This window comes from Amblyomma mixtum, chromosome 2 (assembly GCF_055824585.1).
Source record: "Amblyomma mixtum isolate Tamu chromosome 2, ASM5582458v1, whole genome shotgun sequence".
NCBI classification, from domain to species: domain Eukaryota; kingdom Metazoa; phylum Arthropoda; class Arachnida; order Ixodida; family Ixodidae; genus Amblyomma; species Amblyomma mixtum.
In genome coordinates, this window is record NC_143013.1 from 62,244,618 (window position 1) to 62,263,592 (window position 18,975).

Consider the following 18,975-nt stretch of genomic DNA (forward strand, 5'->3'; position numbering starts at 1 on the left):
AAGGCGAGGCTCACAATGCATTGTTTGGCGCCATCTGACGACGTACAGCAGCATGCAGGCGTAAGCAGCGGACATCTGAAATTTCGGCAACAATGACGTCACTGCCGAGTTTCCTCGCACTCCTCCAACGTAGTGAGGAGAAGCCTAAACATCGTCACGGTTTTAATAGACGATTATGTCACCGTTTTAAATGCTAGTGCAAAAATACTTTGCATGCTTCGTCTAGAAGCTTGATAGATTCGAATTCTTGAATAACCTCGAATTCTCAAAAAACCGTTTCAGCTTCCCTTTAAGTGCTTGCTGGATCTATAATACTTCTGCGCATTAGTTAGTTTTAAATATTTTATGGTATTCTGTTAATTGGTAGGGCAGATGGCGAGAACATGCATATAGCAGGTATGCACTAAAAGAAATTTCTTTTAGTCCCTTTTCTTAATTTGTTTTATGCTTAATCACTGGGTTTAGTGCAGGCAAGACAGTTCATAAATTAAAATTCAAGCTATTCTTGTCATTAGTATGCAACCTGTTTTAGTCAAGTCGATCGTTATTTCACCTCTATTTTAAGGTGAAAGCCTTTAATGGCTCATACTGTCGTCCGTTAACAAAGCATGTCACACGCGTTTAACTCGGGAACTAAAAATGATAGAAGAAAACCAATGGTTGCTTCAGATAAGTGAGGAAAATATTAACCTGGAAGCCAAGTTTCATGACTGTAGATTAATTAGTTAATTAATTGCAAGCAAAAATGTCGAAATTGTGTCGAAATAGCGCGGCCGTCGATATACCCACGGGAACAATGTGACGTCAGATCCATCGGAAGTCGTCACGGCATAGTGAAATTGTCACAGAATGGTCTTAAGAACGTCATATTTGTGTCAAACTAGATGGAAAAAAGCGGGATTAACACTTAAGTTCACTGAAAGATGTATAATTTGGGAATCAATATAGCCACGGTAACGATGTGATGTCACATCCATCGGAAGTGGTCACGGCATAGTGTCGTCGGCTTTCGCCTCTCAACACTTTAGTTGCCAAAGTGTCCTCGCAATTTTTTTTTAGTGTCTGTAATCAAGAGTTGTTCCGTCTCATGATCTGAAAAGATGGCTTCTCATTACAGTGCTTCAGTATCGTACATTCTGTACAAGTGATGATAAATATAGCTTTCGTATTCATTGGAGGGAGTACTCAGAATTGGAAAGCCTTGCATTTTGGTTGGCGGAATCTTTTGTTTGGATGCAAAAATGTGAGCACGAGATGGAATATACAACCAAAAGTCGGTGCACTTCAGTGTAACATACTCGTTCTTATTGAGTATTCCAGCTGAACTATGATTTCCAGGGTTTTGCAGAGTGACCAAAAGGAAGTTTATGTGGGCATTAGAGAAGTGCATTTGCACCGTAAAAACTGCATTGTAAATGATTACTTCGGAAGGCAGTTGTCACCTGTTTGTGCCTCAGTTGTACTTGTAGCATTGTACATATTGGTGTACATATCACACCTTAGCGTGAAGGCCACGTTGTTGGGCAGTTTGCTGTTCAGCTAAACGGTATTTTTATAGCATTCACTTGAGTGTCGGATTTTGTAAACAAAAAAAAAATGCATTCCTTCCCTGCGAATCAGTTTGAATGGGCGATTCCTGTGCATTTTGCACCTTTCGTGAAGCACTGCTGTTTGTATCGTCATGCATTCGCAGTGAAAAGAATCGAGTTGCTGGATCATGTAACAACTCTTGCGCTGCAGCATTTCAAACTAATTCTTGAAAATTCAGTAATTTGAGCTGACTTTGTTATCAAAGGTAACAAACTTAAATTTCCCCTGAGTGGTTGGCTTCACTGCTGGGCAGTAATGTAAAATGGTGAACGGGTACGTCTGACTCACAACTACCCAAAATCGACTGGTTCATGCCTCGTGTGTATGTATCAGCTCCATATCGGATGAACTCTGCCTAGTAATATGAATCGTTTTGAAAATTTTACCTGTTTGAGCGTATGCTTTTGTGTCCTCTTGCATTCCTTGCAGTTGGCATCACATTTGGACGCCAGTGCTTGTTCCAGACTGAATGCCTTGTCCAATTCCTGCTCCATGTCATAAGGTTGTAAAGCAAGAAAAAAAAAAAATGTGCTGCACTACTTCATAGCTCCTAACAAATTTATTTTCTACTTCGCTGAGCCAACCTGCTGATTAAAGTCTTCGGAATGTCTGATGCGAACTGTTGAACCGCTTTCAAAAATATATTTGAGAGTCTATTGGTTTGTTTTGTTTCCCATGTGTCTTACTGCGTAGCTGATGTTCCACTTAAGCGGTGAGAGGGCCACATACCACTTCTATTTGTAAACTGCAATTTCTTTTTCACTCATTACATTGCTCAGGTGCCCTAACTGTCAAATATTGGCACATGATTAGCTAAGTTGACCACATTGCATAGAATAACACCTTGTACTCTTTTAAGTATTTTTTTGTTTCATTGGTGTCATCTGCCACACAATATATCACTCTTGGCCCACCACAATTGACAGAGGACGAGAAAGAAAGGGCTGTGTAATAACTAGGGGTGTGCAAATAGTACTTTTTCCAAACCGAATCGAATAAAAATAGCTTAGCTAAAAAAAAAATCTGCCTCTCCCGTAACCGAGAGTAGAGTAAGCATGAAATGTTTACGGGCATAACACATTGGTTGTAGACAGTACTAGTCAAAATCTTGAAATGGGTCTAGTGTTCACCACACCACACCACACTCTTCTTGTTGCGTCGAAGCGATCGCCTGCAATAGTGCGGGCTTAGGTAGGCAGCCGCGAACCGTGGCGACCTTGTTGCTTTCGGGAGCGGCCGCATAATCATGGCGTTGTCGGCAGGGGCGAGCAGTCTTCTGCTGTGGCGTATCACTCGCAAAGTGATCGCTTTCCGCAAGACGCTTCCTCCCTCCCCTTCATCAGGCTCCATTGCTCGGCTTAAGCAGCTGTGACGGTGGCGGCATTGAAATGCAGGACAATGCAGAAGCGTACGCGGACACGACGAGACGCAGGCCTGACAAGAATGTATATGCAGCGCGTTCTAATGCGATCGTGTATACATCTGCCTGCCAAAGGGGCAAACATCATGAGCTGAAGGTCCAGCGGCCGGTCTTTTACATTCGTGAGTGTGGGACAGTAGCGCCATCTTTGGGGGTGGCGCGGAAGCGCTGCCCTCTGTCTTAGAGAGTCTCGTTATATCTCGTACGGTGCCCGGATGCTCTCGTTTCAGTGCCCGGATGAGTGGAATTCAGTGCCCGGATGTTGGCTCTCAGTCTCGGCGTGACGACACCACACTGCCGACAACGGGAGCTAAAAGCATTTCATGCTTAAAATCAACAGAAGATAATAGTAACGTGAAATTTGCATGCAGCTCTTCACATTTCACCTGCCATTGCTGGCAGATGGAGCATTACGCTGCTAGACACACTCTGCGAGGGATATTCTCGCGGAATATAAATCGAATAATGAGAGAACCGAATATCCAACGAGCAGTCGCGAGAAAGAGCAAAACGCTGCTCTCACAGTTATAGCTGTATCTCTTAGAAGACAACACTGATCATTTGGTTGGGGGTCTCAACACAAAGTCAGTGTGTTAACTTTATCTAAGTCATGTTATCTGCCTAGCAAAACTATCTTTTGTTCTTGGTAACGGAACGTAATAAACTAGTGCCATATCTCAGTGCATGAGATGAATGACAGCTATGTACGAGGCATGGCCTCCGAGGTTGGGCATAAAGGGCGGGTTTACTGATCCTGCCTGGGTCCTGCCACGGCGTCCAAGGCCACGTACTATAAGGATTATGAACACCGCCATGTGTATGGATGGCACCATGGTGCTGAACCCTTTATCTCGCACGCAGCAATCGCAGCAGTATGGTACATGGTGTTTATGATCCCAATTTTTTGGAACAGTCGTTGAAGAAAAATACAGCAAGCCTTATTCCAACTTCTCGCCAGTTATTCAAAAAGTATTCAAAAACTTGAGGACATTCATTTCGAATAATGTTAAGCATACACTATACAATTCATTCGAATAATCGAATAGAAAGATATTTTGATTCGGTGTTAGTAATTTCCAAATACTCACACACCCCTAGTAATAAGCCACTAGAAGTTAGACTCAATGGTGCTGCAGCAACAGGTTTCGAGCAAGGTTTCATAGTAGCTGGATCATGAGCATCGCTACACTAGCCCTAAGACCTACCAACACTAAGCATTTAGAACACTGCTGAGACATGATAGAGAGACCATTTTTTTTTTTTTGCTGGAAAGTTACTTGGAACTTCATAGTTCCCCGATTCTTCGTGTGCGGGCAATGGCTTTTGAAGCGAAAGCTTTACTGGCCTAGTCAAAGTTCATCGGCGCCGCAATTTGACCTTCAAGTGGAGGAGCGGTGGAGGTGCGGCAGCCACGTGACATTTCTCTCATTGCCTCCTTTTATGCGAAGCATACTACTTTAGCTACCACTTCAGCCCTTCACCGTGGTTATGCGCCTCCAAATCACGTGATACATGACGTCACACCACGTGACACGATGACGTCACGACAGTGGAGAAACGGGGGCCCACCTCGCGCCGTCGCTGTGGTTATGCGCCTCGAAATCACGTGATACATGACGTCACACCACCTGACACGATGACGTCACGACAGTAGAGAAACGGGGGCCCACCTCGCGCCGTCGCTGTGGTTGTGCGCCTCCAAATCACGTGATACATGACGTCACGACAGTGGAGAAACGGGGGCCTACCTCGCGCCATCGCTGTGGTTGTGCACCTCTAAATTACGCGACACGATGATGCTTCGCATTCTCCAGGCTTAACCAAGTTAAGCCTTAGCCATTTTTTTATTCAGTCGCCCAGATATGACGATGAAGCAGGTGAAGTCTAACTAAGGTCATGCAGAGTGGAGAAGCACAAAGTCCCCCCTCCCTATTTTTTTCCAGACTGTAGTGCTTTGTGTTTGCAGTCAGTTGCTTTAATGAACGGCCAACGCACTGCCAGCACCTCGGCACAGCCACATGAGCAGTCTTCAGAGAAACACAGTGAACCGGGCAACAGACTGTGCTCAAAATATTATGCTGCGCCATTTGACAGGGTGCGTATAGTTCGAAATGGTGTAGGGGCAAGATGATACAGCGAAAAATCTTTTTCATCAGATTTCTCAAATGCTTCGCAAATTGGTACGATGTATTCGCGCAACTGCATTTGACAAAAGGCATATTACTAAACGTCGTGCAGAAATGTTCGAGATGCAGACATTACAAGAGCAATAAACGTACACACATGTGCACATGATACATGAGGCTATCGTACATCTGCAGAAAAAGTAGTGGCCTTCATTGACGAATATTCTGATTTTTAACATACTCTCATTTCTTAAACACAGAGTTAGCCAGAGCCAATGCAGAATCTATTTGTAAAACTTTACACATAAGGCACACTGCGTTGTTATCTGTCAACTGATTTGAGCTAATCAACACAGTAAAACTGTCAGAGCGTTATGGCACACCTGCAATCAAACACCAGAGACACACCAAAGAATTCATTGAACGGCGCAAAAGTTCTTCAGTTGCAAGTATTCTTGCCGTAGAAACAGCAGTCTTTTGTTCCTATCACACCATGCTTAAGCATGCACCATTGGCATATTCAGAGCAAGGCAAAAACAGTATGCGCCGCTAATAGTAATCCCAAACGTTTCTTTTCCGAAATCTGTGGCTGCGCACATCAAAACGGAACAAACAGCTAGCTTGTGACAAAGTTCATGAAAACAGAGATTGGTCAAAACCTGCATCAAAACAAAGTAAGTACATCATCAAACGAAGATAACACATTTATAGTGTGTCTTGATTGAAATATGATCACAATGAATGCAAAAACACACAACCACATCCCACACAGTTACACAGTCATATGGCAAATAAACTAAAGCACGCTGCACCAAGAGAAAGGTCCCTTACAACGTATGTCATTAGGCAAAAAAGTAGCATTTTTTCGCTGGGTTCATTTTAGAATCACGGGGGCAATTGAATGTTTTTTGGAAAACTGGCGAGTTACGGACAATCTTATTGCAGTTAGCACCAGAGGCATCGTGGCCAGTCGCTAATGTGCACGCCATGTAGCATATGGTCATGAAGAATATTTTTTCTTCGGACAAACCTTGGACCTGCAAAGAACCTTTGTCGCTCTGAATAGCATGCACCATTGCAGAGTAGGCAATCTCCAGCGCCGGTATTTCAGGAAATACGGTCTCAATGCCTTCACCTTTGAGGCAGCTGTTCTTGGCATCGAAAATTTGCATCGTGGCTTCCGAGAATATAGAGGTGACCTTCTGTCCATCCTTGGTCCAGCGAATTCCGATTTTGTCCAGTGCACGGACAATTTCTAAAGCCATCTTGAATCCAAGGCCACCATAAAACATTGCCTTTGTTCCATGCCTATAGTACAGAGGCCTGTTCACTATACTAATTGGAACTTCTATATTGTTGAGAACATAGTCGTATTCAAAGTTAAGTGGTCCAATATTCTTTGGCAGGCCATGTGCAACCTCGAAATCATATGTCCTGTTGTGTATCGCCATTGCAAAGTGGGCGTTGATCCAGAAGTCGCCAAATGTTTCCTCCTTTTTTGGGTACTCACTGTACAGTGCATCTAGCACTTCATTGCTAAGCCATCGCGCTGGAGGCCAAAGTAGCCTCTTTATGGATGCGATTTTGTTTGCAGCGAGCTCTCTACTTTCTTCATCTATCCACGAAGAACTGTTCACCATGGCTACCATTTCTGAGATCAGGCTGCTGTAGCCTTCGTTGACAATCAGTTTGTCCTCTTCAGTCAGGTGGGAGACAAAGTCCATTGCGAAGATGAGCATTTTGAAAGTTAATTCCACACGGTTGGCACAGAAGATGGGCTTGTAAACATTGACTTTCCAAGGGTCACCGAATCGCACCAGGTGGAGCTTTGGGTCGACGGCCGGTGCGCAGAACTGGACGAAGGACCAGGCCAGTTGACCGAGAAGCTGCTCGTTGGTGTAGCTGGTGAAAAGGTCTCCTAATGTTGAAAGAAATCCGGTGTCACTCGTTATGACTTCGTGGTCGTCGAGCACACGTGGTCTCAGTTGCAGCTCCAGATTCAACTGCTCCAGCCATGTGGATGAAGAGAGGGGAGCGCTGAAGTTCCCGATTTCGGCGACAGGAACCACGGCCGGACTTCTATTCTGGGAGGAGTACGAATTCCAAAGACGTCCTAGTATGTCACCTTCTGCGTCAGCAATCGCTTGAATTGAGCTTTCGTCCAAAGGCCGCGTGAAATTTGTGTGAAAAGCTGAGTAGAATCCACGCCAATATTCCATGTAGACGCCTCCGCCTCTCACGCTCTCGTACTGGTTCCAGAGTAGAGCCACGTGATCACCGGGTTTGATATGCAAGCGCCATTTCGAGTTGTTTCTCGAGGTTGGCACTTCAACCGACATCCAGAACGGAAACAGCCATCTGTACGACAGCGCAAGCGCCACGCCCAGAGCGCTCCTGTTGCCTGCGCGTGGCTCCGGCCAGCTAAGACCGATTGCCTGCATGAGAGGTATGAAGTTTTCAATGTTCCCCTTGACCTGAACGTCGGTGCTCATACAGACATCATACATGGCGCGTGCTTTTTCTCCTGCCGGGAGTTTTTTCGTCCCTTCGGTGAGCATCTCCTTAAAACGGTTGAAGCGGGAGAACAGCATGTGGTCAATAGGCGACTTGGCGAACTCTATGTAGTCAGCCGATTGCGACCAGGATGAGCAAACGTATGCTGAGAAATCTTCGCAAGGGTTGATGCTGTTGTCGAGTCGGGCAGTGAGCATATTCGCGTGAAATGCACACTCCTCCGAGGTACAGTAATCCTCATTGATCACGAGAGGCCGACGTGATGCCGTCAGAAGTGCAAGAGTGATGATCCCAGCGACAACCACAGCAGCAGCGACGGCCATCGCAATTTTCTTTATGGCTGTCTTGTCGTTTCTTATTCCGGATAGCTGCACAGGTGTCCTTGCCTGGAGATGGGAAGATATAGTGAGAGCGTTATTAGAAAGATGTAGAAAGTACATTAGACATAATTCAACAGCACGCTGTATTGGGCGAGTTGGAAGTATTTGGAAGACGACAGCACCCGTGTCGTCTGCTCTTTCATTGGTCCTTTGTCTCTTATGCACTGGTCTTAAAGATGCACTCTAGACCTTGATTATAAGTTACCAATAGATATTTTCTACACGCATATCAAATTTTTGTGCTTCGTACATGTTGAGGCACTTGGTATTTCGGTGATCCTACGGCCGAATATATAGTGCTTATATGACTGAATAAATAGCAGAGGATGTGGAAGAAGAGGATCCATTAGACGAAATAATAGTTCGGTTCCAGGTCAGAAGGCTACAACTCGAAAAGCGGGTATGAGTTACCGACTCAGTGGGGTGAGAAGACCCCCTCACACTATATAAGGCCACTTTGTATAAGGCCAGGGCATTAATGTCCTCCTGAATGCTGTGGAGGTCGAAAGAACGCAGTTGACTGAAGGCATTGGTGTCTGTTGGGTGTGGCATGTTTGGTTGCTAAGGCGCAGACAGTGCAATGGTCTTTCGAAACCGTTCCACCTCACCCATTAATATAGCTGCTTGACCAAACTAGCGCTGGATTAAGGGGGGTCTATGGGGGCTGAAGCCCCGTGCCTCACCTCGGACAGCAGGAGAAGGGGTCCATTTATTCTAACTTGCTTAGTATATGGAACTGCGGGCAATGGAACTTTGAGCGACACGTATGAAGCGAGAAACCTAGAATGAGGAGATGGGTCCCCACCTTATGTAACTTCGTTTAGCCTAATCAGTTGGGGAGAGCTTGTTGAGCTTCAAAAACAGGAGTCCCTGCCACTCCGAGGGGGCCCCCTTTCTCGCGAAGCGATATATGTGTTTGCGTGCGGATTGCGGAAAGGTTTTCGTGGTGTTTCGTCAACCCCTCCATCCAGTGGCATCTGGAGGTGTAGTGTTGAATGTGTAGGGTGTTTGAGAATCCTGGCGTCGGCATAACAGACGGGACTCCTGCCTCGCAACCAAGCAGTCTGCTGGGACTACTTTCATAATCCGCCAAAAATCCAATAATTTTTAAAACCACACATACATTCGATGTAAGAAATACTTCCTTTACACCCTCTGCATGGCTTACAAGTATAAGGCAATGCAACGCTTTAGTGTCACAAGTATGATTAGAGCAGGGTAGCCAAAAACGAAACTAGATCGAATGTGCAGCTGAATTTAAAGCGGCGTCTACTTGTCGAGTATCATATACAGACTGTGGAGAAAATAAATGCGCGCAGTAGAATGCTTCTCTCAGCTACACGGGTGAATTGTTCCGAGTTCGAATTTCGCACAGGTACGACATTTGGACGTCAGAATTGTACAACACCGAGTTTTCTTCTTTAGCTTTACCATATTGAAAAACTAATCAGGCTGTGCTAGCTTCTTGTAAGTCCCACAGTTTCACTTAATTAGTGCTCCGGCGGCCACTAGGAAAGCGAAACACTCGTCCTGGAGACTGGAGTTGTGGAACAAAAAATTCCTGGAGTCTGAAATTGCAGAATAAAAATTCCTGGAGTCTGGAATTGCGTAGTCTATGTAGGTTTATGGGCTTTAACGTCCCAAATCAAGTCCGGCTATGCGGGACGCCGTAGTAGAAGGCTTCGGATAATTTCGACCACCTTGAGTTCTTTCACTGATATTGCATAGTGCACGGGCCTCTAGCATTTCGCCTCCAGCGAAATGTGACCGCCGCGGCCGGGGCAATTTATTTTTTCGTTCTTTTTTCTTGTGATTGGTTTTGTAGAACCAAGCGAAATTTAATTTTTGAGGAAATAAAAGGCGCAGTAACTGCCTCACTTCTAGGTGGTCACCTAATTCGTGTCTTGGGGGGAGGGAGGAAGATGTAGATGGAACGAGAGAGCGCCGTTGGTTTATTGGTTTATGGGCGTTTAACGTCCCAAAGCAACTCGGGCTGTGAGAGACGCCGTAGTGAAGAGCTCCGGAAATTTCGACCACCTGGGGTTCTTTAACGTGCACTGACATCGCACAGTACACGGGCCTCTATAATTTTGCCTCCATCAAAATTCGACCGCCGTGGCCGGGATCGAACCCGCATCTTTCGGGTTAGCGGCCGAGCACCACAACCATTGATCCACCGCGGCAGCAAGAAAAAAAAGAGGTGCCGTTTTGGAGCGCTCAGGAATAATTTCGACCACCTTGAGGATCTGTGACGTGCTCTGAAATCGAGAGCTCAGGGTCACCTTTTCACATCTCGCCTCCATCAAAACGCGGCCGCCTTGCGGCTGGGTTTGAACCCGCGGCTCGGCTCAGCGCCGAGCATGTCACCACTGATCCAGGACTAAAACTCTGCTATTCAAAGTGCCCCATGAGGAGAGTAGTAAACGTTCATCTTGTAATCAAATTTTTATAACTTTTAATAATACCCTCCCAGGGCACTAATTAACGAGTGTTTCTATGTCCTAGTCGCTGCCGGCAGTCGGAGCACCCAGCTGAACTGTAGGAAGCTAGGTCAGCCTGCTTTTCATTAATGCGTTAGCATTAAAACTGTGCTGCGAGCAAAAACCCGTCTGTCGGCTTGTGTACGGTGTCATTGAAAGAGAAGAGTATACTCTCGAGTTCTCCGCTTATAGCATGCGCTAAAATAAACGCTCCGTATGTGTGTATAACGACGAAAGGAATTCCTCTACATTCTCTTTATGAACTACAGTTGAACAGTGACGAGGTCGCGGCCGCACCCTTTGATGTAAAGTTTACCTGCAAGTGCTCCTCCCAAAAACTCAAGAGTGTAATCAACAGAAGTGTTGAGACGCGGAGCCTTCAGACAACCTCGAGCTCAGTACGCATTCCGCCAAAGCTGCAACACAGGCGCTGCGCTTCTGCGCTACATCGGAGCACGGACGTTCACTAAGAAGCACCGCCGGTTGGCAGTCTGGTAACTGTGGAGGGCCTATTTCCTAAGAGTCAGTGCGCAAAAGGGCCCTCGGCAGCGGCGTCAGAGGAGGATGGCTTGCAGGGGCTGAGCGTACTATCTCCTAGTTTTTTAGAGCGCAGCTCTTTGGCGTCCGTTCCTGGGTTTCGCGTCGGCGTCGGCGTCGGCGTCGGCGTCGGCCTCGTAACCAGCTCCGCCTCCAATGTCACGCTTTTCAATTGGTCGAAATGCTCGTGACGTCACAGTGCGCGAATTTCAAATGGGGCCAATTGTACTTTGGCTAGTAACCATGCAACCAATCAAAGGGATCGTATAGTGATGCTGCAACTAAGTTGGACTGAGTTTAGTTAATTGCTTAATTAATCAATTAGCCTAATTAATATAGAGGAGAATGAAGAGGTCAGAATAAAAGAAAAGAAAGACGCGCTTTTCAATTGCTCGAAATGCTCGTGACGTCACAGTGCGCGAATTTCAAATGGGGCCAATTGTACTTTGGCTAGTAACCATGCAACCAATCAAAGGGATCGTATAGTGATGCTGCAACTAAGTTGGACTGAGTTTAGTTAATTGCTTAATTAATCAATTAGCCTAATTAATATAGAGGAGAATGAAGAGGTCAGAAGAAAAGAAAAGAAAGACGCGCGCCGCAGCGACAACAGCGTCCGCGGAAGGAGACGCTGCTGAAAAAAACAGATAAGTACGAAGCCGCGTTCCCTCCACCACCACGCACTTCCCCACTGAGTAAGACGTTGCTCGTTTCATATACGTTGTGGCGAACATCCTAGACAGTTCCAACAATTGACAGGTTAATGACAGAACACGATGGATAGAAATACAATAATATAAATATGAAATAGCCTAATTAACCTTTCTAGTTAGACCGCATAAATCAATAAAACCGAGAACGAAATTGGTCGAGTTGGGGAATCGAACCAGGGTCTCCGGAGTGCGATACGAGCACGCTAGCCACTCCGTAATGCCAGCTGAATGGTTTGGAATGAACAAAGGCGCGTCTAGCTAATACGGCGTCTTCGTTCACTCCCATCTTCCCCCTTTCCCTTACGGCGAGGTGCAGGTGTCCACCCAGATATGCGAGAGAGATACATTTCCTTTCCTCAAAAAATAAATTTACCGTCCAGCAAGGCGTACAGCCGAATTGGCGATGGCGTTCTGTGGACTCCCTGGCAGCGTTGCAAGACGCTGTCGCGTTCCACTCTTACAGGCGAAGCTTAACATGTTAACCACACATCAGTAACCCACGCAGACAGCCAATGGACGCGTCATTCGCTGGCAGCACTTGATTCATCATTCACAACCACATTCTTAACGTACGCTCCCTTGCCGCACATGCCAAGTACGTACACCACGATCACATTCTGCGCCATTCCTCTGTACTTTGCTTTGCTGAAACCTAGATGAATCCCGAAGAGCCTCTCGAAGTCATAGATTTCCTATACTGCTGTGGTGCTCTCAGAGACCACAACAGAGCGGCGGGAGTCGCTATCTACTTGCGCACAGGTCTCTCTGCAATACCAGTCGAAATGTTTGGCACGTCACATGAAGTTGGCGAACTGTGCGCCGCAAAGTTGCCCAACGGCTTGCTGGTAGTAGCTGCCTACTTCGCCCCTACCGCACTCACGAAAGACGTCGTGCACTTCCTGCAACTCGCATTAACCGTCCATCGATCCACACCGATGTTAGTAGTGGGGGACTTTAATGTTGACATAAAGACAAACAGCAATTTCCTAACACTTATGCGGGAGAACATACCGTTCCTCTCGCTCGTAACGCGTCCCACGGCTGTGACAACCTCGCGAGGCACTTGTATAGATCTCGTCTTTGAGAATCAAGCATTGGTGTACCAAGTCGAACATATATCAGTCTATTTCTCCGACCACAAAGCTTCCTTCATGACTGTCAAGAACTGTTAGTGGAGTCTTTGTTAAAGGAATACGTGTGAACAATAAAAAAAATTCTGTGATAGCGCATACATGTGTTGCTCGATTTCTTTGCCTCAATCTATCGAAAAGGTGAAACAGCTTATTTGCTGCGCTCAAATTTCGCATTAGGAAGTAACGTAATCGTCGGTAATTTTTTTCCTCCATACATCCTGTACGGTGCGGTTCAGGTGTCCACCGAGATGACAGAGAATTACAGCGCCATTTCCTTTCCTGAAGAAGCGTTGCGTTCAAAGGGCAACGCATCGCGCCGAACGAATAGTGGTTTTCCGTTGACTCCCTGGCAGCGCTACAACACACTGTCGCGTTCCACTCCTAAAGGCAAAGATTAAGCGTCATTAATTGGCAGTTAATTAATGCAACAACAGAATGGGAAGTGAACAATCGCGTAGCAGAATGCAGCACTCAGGCTTTCGCCTTTCACCACTTCAGCCGCTAAAGTTCCTCGTAATTTTTAATTGTAAAGACGTCGCCACTTACGACGACCACACTATAGTCATGTGCGGGGCCACGCACGGCCGGCCAACGCCCGAGTGAGCGCAGTGGAACGCCGACGCGTGGGAGTGGAACAGCGATGCTCGGCCATGACACTCGACGCTTGTGAGTGGCGCGCTTGAAAATTTGTTTTTGAGGAAAGAAAATGGCGCGGTAATTGCCCCACAAAAATTCAGGGGGCACTTTGACTGTCTAAAGTGGGTAGAGGCGGAAGCGTTTTCCGCACCACCTTCGCTGTTTCTGTGGCACTGGTGGCGTCACATATAGTTGAGTACTAATTACTAAGTGATGACAAATCACGAATTAATGGTTAATTACTGATCAATGCCTGAATACTAATTAACTGCTAATTAATGATGCTTAAGCTTCGCCTTTAGGAGTGGAACGCGACAGCGCGTTGTAGCCACGGAACGCCACCACCCGTTCGGCGCGATGCCTTGCCCTTTGAACGCAACGCTTTTTGAGGAAAGGAAATGGCGCAGTAATTCTCTGTCATCTCGGTGGACACCTGAACCGCACCGTAGAGGAAGGGAGGAAGTGGGAGTGAAAGAAGATAGATAAAGAGGAGCCGTAATGAAGAAAATGAAAATTGTATTTGACGAAAGGAAATTACGCAGTAACTGTCGCACAAAATTCAGGGGGGCACTTTTTTGACCTAAAGTGTGGTCACTGATGTGTGGTTAAGATGTCAAGCTTCGCCCCTAAGAGTGGAACGCGACAGCGTCTTGCAACGCTGCCAAGGAGTCCATAGAATGCCATCGCCCATTCGGTTCTACGCCTCGCTCGTCGGTAAATTGGTTTTTGAGGAAAGGAAATGTATCTGTCTCTCATTTGTCGGTGGACACCTAAACCTCGCCGGAAGGGAATGGAGGAGGATGAGAGTGAGTGAAGACACCGTATTCACTAGACGCGCCTTTGTTCATTCCAAACCATCGAGCTGGCATGGCGGAGTGGATAGCATGCTCGTCTCTCACGCCGAATACCGGGGTTCGATTCCTGAGCTCGACCAATTTCTTAATCGGTTTTATTTATTTATATGGCCTGACTAGTAAAGCTAATTAGGCTAATTAAGTAATTAAGCAATTAACTAAGCTCAGTCCCATTTACTTGGAGCATCACTATACGATCCCTTCAATTGGTTGCATGGTTACTAGCCAAAGTACAATTGGCCCCGTTTGAAATTCGCGCACTGTGACGTCACGACCGTTTCAAGCCAAAGTACAATTGGCCCCGTTTGAAATTCGCGCACTGTGACGTCACGACCGTTTCCACCAACTGAAAAGCGTGACATTCTCTGTCGACAACTGCTGCTTACAACGATGAGACATTAAAGGCTTCCGCCTTAAAAGTTGCTCCCAGCTGATCTCCCGATGCTGCAAACGAGGGAAGGGCCTGACAGACCGCCGGGGTGGCTAAGTGGTCAATGCGCTCGGCTACTGGGCCGGAGTTCGGCTTCGAACCCGGCCGCGGCGGCCGCATTTCGATGGAGGTTAAGCGCAAAGGCTCCCGCATGATGTGTGATGCCAGTGCACGTAATGATACCCAGGTGATCGAAATTATTTAGGGGCCCTTCAATACGGCACGTCTTTCTTCTTTCACTCCCACCTTCCTTCCTTCGCTTACGGCGCGGTTCGAGTGTTCACCAAAATGTGACAATTACTGCGCACTTCCTTTCCTCGAAAACAAATTTCCATTTTTTTTTTCCTGACAAGGTCGCTATTAGCGTGTTCGCGAGCCGCAGCGCCGCGCCGTGTGATTCCGCCCTTCAGTTCACTTTTTTTTAGTGAGAGCTACACTACGCTACCCAGTCGACAATTCGCCGTGAGCCTGGGAGGCCGATAGTGCGCATGTGCGCGGCGCGTGACGTCAGAGTTCGCCGCCGCGCGAGGAGTCGCGCCGGCCCGAGTAGGCCCACCGGCGCCTCGCGTGAATGCGCATGCGCGGCAACCGGAGGAGGGCGGCAGGGGCGCGGAACTGTAGCTCTCGCTATGTATAACCTGGCATAGCTGAGCTAGGCCACTGTCAATTTTTTTACTCACCAATGTGTACATAAGGTGTTGAGAGTAACCAGCTAAATAAAACTTCTGTTAAAACGAAACGTATGAAGAGTTTTTGCCACGAGGCATGCATGTCTTAACGAAAGATCAGATTATTGTATACATTCCGACTCCTGTCGTTTTTCGAAAGAATCGTAATTAAAAAACTATATCGCTATATTTTTTCACGCGTTAGTTCCTAGTCTGCCGAAAAAGCTGGTTTTCTACAATAGGTGGAAATAAACGACCTAAGTAAATGATTGGTAACCCCATCGATTATATGAGCTACATTTAAGTGACCACTTTGCGCTCTCGAAACGCACAAGACGACGAGGCCCGTGTGGGGCAGAATCCTACTGTGCTAGCGCGTTTTAACTATTTCAGTGCTTTTGTGATTCGCTACTAAATATAGCCATCTACGCAAAGAAATGATTCGAAGCAGGCACTCATTACCGTCATGGCAGCCCTCGAGGAAGGAGTCAAGGCCTTCTGAGCGGCAGGTTGCGTCTTGTTTCTTGCGTCGACCGCCGCAGGTACGTTAGGGGACATAGCACCGGACGTGACGCCAGACGTGGCACCGGACGGGACACCAGACGTGGCACCGGACGTTGCGCTGGATATGGTACGCGCCGCACCGATTCGCTCAGCGTTGCCCTGGACGAATGGCTGTAGTCGCTCCACTTCACCTTCGCTCCGGGACACATGTGGTGCTGTGGGTAAGCTGCCTGTGGTGGCGAGCCGAGGCGAACGCGTGGGAGTAGGGGTGCCTTGCGCAATGATTCGCCCCTGAGGCACGACCGAAACGCCTGCAGCTGCAGCTTCGGACCGGCATACCGGGGGTCCTGCTGTGACGGGGTAGGGAACAATTTGCTTGTCTTGCTCAGCCACTGAAGGAAAGAGTTCGCTGGCCAGGACTGGTGCCGGTGCATCCTGCGGTTCTGCTTCCGGTGCGACGGATTGCAAATTCTCGCTGCCCTTTTGTGCGTCCTGTGCCTCTTCCGACGATGGGGCTTTGGCTCAGGGTGGCTAGGATGGCTCGCCATTGCCATCGGTTCCTCCGGCGAGCGGAAGCTGGGCTCGGTGACGGCGGTGGGGGCGCGTTGCGATCTCTGGCCATCATCCCGCGGCTTGAGTGCGTGTTTCGACGAAGCAGCAGGTTCCTCGCGGGGTTTGGTGCCGTCAGGTGCAGGATCGCCAGTAGTCGGCAGTGGACTGGAGAAACCGCTCATCCCAGAAGTAGGGTTAGGGGACCCGGCGGATGAAACTGCCTTGGACGATGGGGAGTGGCGACGAGTCGCTTTCTTGTCGCCGGTGGCCGATTTTTCGCTCTTCCGCTTCTTAGGCATCTCCACAGCAGCTCAGCGAACGAGTGGCGTACGGCGAAATAGTAATTTCAGTGGCAGTTGCCCCAGAGCTTGAGAACCGCCGTTTCTGCTGAGAGCCCGAATTCGAAGAGCGTGCAGCACGTGAAAGTCTTCTTCTTCTGTAACGTGACGATGCAACCACGCGCTAAGCGACAACGCCGGTGGTGCCCCTGGCGGCAAAAAATGAAATTATGCACAAAGCAAGGAATCAAATGTGGTCTAAAATCTGGTAGTACTGAGCATAGTTTTATTGCGAAAGCAATACTACTTTCACTTTCAAGCCTTTGCGGTGCGACGGCGGTGCACATGAAATGACCTTTCGCATGACCTCTGTGTGACGTCACGCCGAAGAGCTGGGCGACCATCTCGCGCCATCCGTGTGCGACGGCGGTGCACATGAACGGCGGCCTAACTCCCGCTCTCTCCGCCAGGAGCGCTACAGGTGTTGTGACGTCACGCCGAAGAGCTGGGCGACCATCTCGCGCCGTCCGTGTGCGACGGCGGTGCACATGAACGGTGGCTTGACTGGATTGCATTGGATTGGATTGAAATGGATTGGAATGGATTGCATTGGATTGTATAACCGATGCATCACCACAAGTCTAACCACAAGCACCACCACCAGCTACACTACCAGCTGAACCATGGCGTAGGTACGGATATTGCTTTCGCAATTACCGGGCTTAACCAAGCTAAGCCACAGCGAATATTTATATTCAAAGACGAGCTCGCTTCGGTCACTCGCCCCTTGGCTGCGGAACCACCTGTACCGCGTTTTGTGCGTATACCTATGCTCAGGTTGCTGCGACGCCTCCTGCTGCTGTTTACCCGTCGCATCCACAGCCCGTCCAGCAAACTCCGGTCTCTGTGTCCCCGAGCCCCGCTATGTGTCCTGTTTGGAGTCCGCCTGCACGCCGGCCGGTGTGTCACTACTGCGGAATTCGCGGGCATGTTGCCCGTGTGTGCCGTCGGCGTCAACGCGACGAGCGCGAGTGGTACCCAGACTTTCGCAACGGAGCTACGTACTCGTCACCTGCTTATAACCGTCCGGCGTTTGCCTCCAGTCCTCCTCGTCGCCCATCGTACGGGGACTTCTCCCAAGACGCTCCGCACTCGTCGTACGCTTACCGCCCACCGTTTGCTGACCATACCAACTATCGTCCCTCCTATCCCTCTACCTCTCCGGACCGCTCCTCGACCGACAGGCCGTCGCGCCGCCGCTCCCCATCGCCTTTCCGCCGCTCGTCGTCGCCTCTACGTCCACCATCCTCCCAGACAACTGGCCACACGGAAAACTAAATTGTGCAGTTTCCGGAGGTAAAACTGCACCGCACGCCGCCCTCTCAATTCCTCCTGCACAGCCATCGAACATGTTAACCGTTGACATTGAAGGCACTGTAGTAGAAGCATTGATCGATACGGGCGCCGCCATTTCTGTAATTAGTTCTGATTTATGTTCTCGTCTTCGCAAGGTGCGCACCCCTTACAGTGGTCCTTCTCTCCGTGCTGCCAATGATGAATCAATGCGTCCTTCCGGATTGTGTACGGCACGAGTCACTATCGACGTCATCCTGCACTACATAGTACTTGCTGTGCTTCCCTCCTGTGCTTATCCCCTCATCCTCGGCTGGGACTTCCTCCACTCTGCGCAAGCTGTAATTACCTGCTGTCCCCCTACTCTACAGGCTTCTGAATCCGACCTTTCAGCCGTTTCTGTCCTGCCTTCTCATCATCTGGTTACCACCGCTGATCATGTACTTTACCCCGGCTGCGAAGATGTCCTCTCTGTTGCTTCTGCCCACGTCAACGCTGGGGACGTTTTCGTCACACCAAGCCCCCGTCTTCTCTCAAGGGGCATCTTTCTCGTCGCGTCCCTGCTCCGCTTCACCAATGGGTCTTCACTACTGACTGCCTTCAACACTACGCCGGAACCCATTCTTCTGCGTCAAGGCACAGCCGTCGCTTCTGTGGATACCACTCAACCTGTGGCCGTTCTTTCCTCTGCCCCATCAAGCTTCGCTCTTTCGACCCCTGCCTCTGCCTCTGCATCTATTTCAGCTGCTATCAGCCCCGGTCTCACCCCGACTCAAAAAGATGAATTGCTTGCCGTCTTGACCAAGC

The 18,975-nt window shown here is 48.4% G+C and overlaps 1 pseudogene; it reads right to left on the reverse strand.

Moving 5' to 3' along the window:
- Window positions 1-15,892: 15,892 nt before the first annotated feature.
- Window positions 15,893-16,836, reverse strand: LOC149359521 (uncharacterized; annotated as a pseudogene).
- Between the last annotated feature and the right edge of the window lie 2,139 nt (window positions 16,837-18,975).